Source organism: Orycteropus afer, unplaced genomic scaffold, assembly GCF_000298275.1.
Source record: "Orycteropus afer afer isolate SDZICR_OR568_19922 unplaced genomic scaffold, OryAfe1.0 scaffold00327, whole genome shotgun sequence".
Taxonomy (NCBI): Eukaryota; Metazoa; Chordata; class Mammalia; order Tubulidentata; family Orycteropodidae; genus Orycteropus; species Orycteropus afer.
This window is the reverse complement of record NW_006921914.1, coordinates 3,473,285-3,477,866: the sequence shown is the minus strand read 5'-3', so window position 1 is coordinate 3,477,866 and position 4,582 is coordinate 3,473,285.

Genomic DNA, 4,582 nt, shown 5'->3' with positions numbered 1-4,582 from the left:
CAATTTCTTTGTTTATTATTATTATTATTATTATTATTATTATTATTATTGTAGAATCTCTTTTATTCAGAAAAAACTCCCCAAAACAAAAACGTTTTCCAACCACACACAGGAGGTATAAGGATAGGACGAGGAGGTGTCTGTCCATCCAGCCCTGGCCCCTCCCCATATGGTTTTGGCAGCAATAAGGAGTGTAGGATAATGGCCCCCAAAATAAAAATGGTGTATGTGTATAGGGGAAGGAGAGGGATACAAAAAAAAAAAAAAAACAATGGGGAGTGGAAAGGGGCAGATGAGGTCCGTACTGGGAATGTTGCAGGTGGGGGGTCATTTCATAATATTTCTTGTTGATCAAACCACCATGGATATCTCTGTCCATCAGCAGGACTAACGTCTTAGCTGCCATGGGGACAGTGAAGTCGAAGATGGGAGCTCTTGGTGCAAAGATCCATGTTGTTATTCTCTGTCCAACAGCAGTGAGTCCCAGATCACAGAACATTTCTGATTCCCAAGTGTCAGCCCATTCACAAAAAACTTGACTATCTTAGTCAACTGCAACTCCAACTTCAGTTGATGTGATGTTGATGAAGGTTTTCCCAGGGACAGTGACCCCGACAGAGGGCAAGTCCTTACAGCCCACCATGGCCATGTCCTGACAGGTCCTATCAGCTATGTGGTTTTGGATGTAGGCAGGCATTCCACCTAGCCATGGTGCTCCTACTGGGGCTGCTCTCTGTTCTGCTGCTGGGGCCTCCACCTGAGCTGGGACTTCCTCCTGCTGGTGGGTGGGGGCAGGCAAAGAGTTGGGGCACATGCTGCCATCTGGACCAGCTCTGTTAGCTGTGTCTGGAGTCGATTTCTTGAAGTAACAGCAAGGGAGGTTTGTACAAGGCTTTTCTTTTTCTCATCATAGATGGCCTTGTAGCCGCTGAGGCCCTTGGTAACTGTACAGTAGACTTGAGGCCCTTGGTAACTGTACAGTAGACTTTAGTGACACTCTTTAGTAGGAGGAGCTCTGGTAGCTTAGTGCCTAAGGCACTTGACAGCTAACCAGAAGGCTGGTGGTTCAAACCCACCAGCCACTCCTTGGAAGGAAGATAGGGCAATCTACTTCCGTAGTGATACTGCCTCAGAAACCCAAGGAATGGTCGCTATGAGTCGAGTCCAACTTGATGGCACATAACAACAACAACTCTCAGTAGGATCTTAACTCCTCTAACTTTGCCATCCCTGCTTTGATGAGATGAAAGGCTTCAGCTAATTCTTTTGTAGAATTTTTCAGTTCTGAAGTTTTCAGGTCCTAGTCTTCTTCCTCAAATGCTGTCATCTGCTGCTGTGGTTCCATAAGGTTTTTATTGTGATTTGAGTGTAAGTTTACAGAGCAAACAATTCATATGTATTTTGTTTCATGTCACTGATTGTAATCCCTGCCATGTAACAGCATCACTCATCCCACTTCCTCCTTGTATTTCCTGTTTCCATTTGTCCTTCTTTCCCATCTGTTCTTGCATTCTGAAACGTGTCTCTGGGCAAATGCTGCCCTTTTGATCTCAAATGGTTGTCTTTGCTGTTATTGTTCACCTTACAAACCCATCTTTGTTTGGCTGAAAATTGAGCCCACAGGGGTGGGTCCAATTCCAAGCTTGAAGGGTAACTACGGGCTATATATAATCTTGGAGGTTCCACCAGTCTCTATCTGACCAGTGAACCTTGTGTTTTTTAGATTTTGAGTTTCATTCCACATTTTTATCCCACTCTATCTAGGATCTTCTATTGTGATCTCTTTCAGAGTGGTGGGTAGTGGTAGCCAGGCACTATCTAGTTCTACTGGTGTCAGGATCATGAAGGCTGAGGTTTCCATGACCCATTAGTCCTCTGGTTTTCATTGGTTAGTTCTTCAGCATAGGTGTCTAGTAATTCTACGATGTCATTTTTACTGATGTCTAAGTGCAGTTGCCTGGCTTTGGCAATATCATCGGCTATACACCCCTGAAAAGCATATGTGGATTGGGGAACAATTTGTTCCACACTCCTTTCATATTTGACTGCTTCACTTCATCTCAAGAATCAGCACTATTTTTTGTATTAGTCTACTATTGTAGAGCAATCTACTTCTGTAGTGATACTGCCTCAGAAACTCAAGGAGGGGTCTCTATGGGTCGGGGCTGACTTGACGGCACATAACAACAACTATTGTAAAAAGTCAAGGAAAAGTTTATACAAGGAAGGGAACTTCCTTTGTCAGTTTCCACGGAAGGAGGGAAGGGAGAATTCTTAGATTGAAAATATACATACATATATATATATATATGTGTGTGTGTGTGTGTGTATATGTGTGTGTGTGTGTGTGTGTCAAAGATTATTAGTGGTTACCAGGGGTAGGAGGGAGGGGGAAAGGGGAAACTTTTGTTTCGGGGTCATTGAGTTTATGTTAATGATGGTGGAAAATTTTGGAAAAGGATAGCAACAATGGTGGCACAACATGAAAAATGTCATCAGTGTCCCTGGGGTGTAAATGTAGAAGTTATCCTGTTGGTGAATGTCTTATTGTATGTGTTTACACCACAATAAAAGTTAGGGGGAAAAATCAGCAATATTTTTGATGTCATCATAGATGTTATAATTCCTCCAAACTCCGTTAAGCTCATCACATCATCTTGGGAAGGCCTGAGTGCTTATGAGAAGGTCTGCCAGAAATATTAGGCCTTAAAGGAGGCTATGACTCCCTGATCCAGCAACTGAAGTAGGAATATGGTGTTGGGGGGGGTAAAAATAGCAAAATTTACATTGAGGTGAAAGTCATCTAAAGTGCTTGGATCTGGGTGCACAAGGAGAATCTTGAAAGGCATTTTCTTGGCTAAGCAATAATGTTCAACAGCAAGTACAGTAGGGTTCAAGAACCAGTCGTCAAAGATGGCAATTGTAACACAAACCTTTGCATTTGCCTTCTAAATAGCGGGTATTGTTGTTATGTGCCATCAAGTTGAGTCAGACCCCATTTATAGCAACCCCTTCTTGGGTTTCCGAGGCAGTATCACTACGGAAGTAGATTGCCCAACGTTCCTTCTGAGGAATAGCTGGTAGGTTTGAACTTCCAGCCTTCTGGTTAGCAGTCAAGTGCCTTAGGCACTACGCTACCAGAGTTCCTAAATAGCAGGTAGACATACTTTAATGATGTGGCAAAATGCCCTCAAATTTAGGGAGTGATGCACAAGCAAAGGGTTGAACTTAAAAATCCTGGATTTGTTAACTCAAAGCAATTGTTGTTGTTGTTGTTTGCCGTCAAGTCGGCCCCGACTCATAGTGACCCCTCCTTGGGTTTCCGAGGCAGTACCACTACGAAAGTAGTATTACCCAACCTTCCTTCCGAGGAGTGGCTGGTGGGTTTGAACCGCCAGCCTTCTGGTGAGCGGTCAAGTGCCTTAGGCACTATGCTACCAAAGCAATAGTATTAGCCTATCCTTCAATGTCTTATGCCCTGGTGCATTTTTTTCCTCTTTGGAAATGTAGGTACTTTCAGGTGTTTTTTTTTTTTTTCCAAAATGCGCCAGTGTCATCTACATTCGATATTTGGTCTGGCGAATAACCTCCCTTCTCAATAATTTTTTTCAACATATCAGGAAAATGCCTCCCAGCACTTACATCGGCACTCGCTGCTTCACCTTGCACTTTAATATTATATAAATTTGTCCTCACTTTGAAACGATTGAACCAGCCCTTACTCTCACTAAATTCTTCATCACAATCATCTTCACTTGCTGCACATGCAGCTTTTAAATCATTGAAAAGGCTTCAAGCCTGTTCTTGCACTAAAGTAAGGCTAATAGGCATATTACACTGATTTTGATCATCTAACCAAATTCTCAAATAGCCTTTCCATTTCAATAATTAAACCACTTTGTCGCTTAGTAATAACTGTAGCTTTCATCGGGGCAGAGCCTTTCACATGTTCCATTATTCTCACTTTATCCTTTAAAATTGTTCCGATTGTTGACCGACTGTAGCCTAATGCTTTTCCAATGACTGATAATGTTTCACCTCTTTCTGATCATTTGATTATTTCCACTTTATTTTCAATCGTGATCGTTTTTCTTTTCTTTGATGCATCATCAGCATTTGCATCAGATTTATGCTTTGGAGGCATGGTTACAGGGGTAAATAAGAAGAAAATTTTAAGCCAAATACAAAGTTACACATTCAACACAGTGTTAAAATCAGTGTAATCAGACTCAAAACAGGCTGACAGCGTTCTCCTTCTACCAGCTGACTAGCCACTGAAGCCGGGCAATGTTTTCATGAGCAGCCATAAAGTAATGCATGCATTCCTTATTACAAACCAATAGGTCTTATGGCAGTTCCTTAAGTACTAGAGTTGTCGGGGGAAATTACTGTATTCAAAACCAATAAAACCCATTTATGTAAGTACCTAGGAGCAAAAAATTGAATGATGGACAGTTGATTCTGAAACTTCTGTTAGTAACCCTTCATAAATAGAATTCATTGGTCTAGAAGTGACTAAAAGGTGATGAAAAGAACAGTCTGAAGGAATGATGGGGAAACAAATGTGGTAGTAAGTAATCTA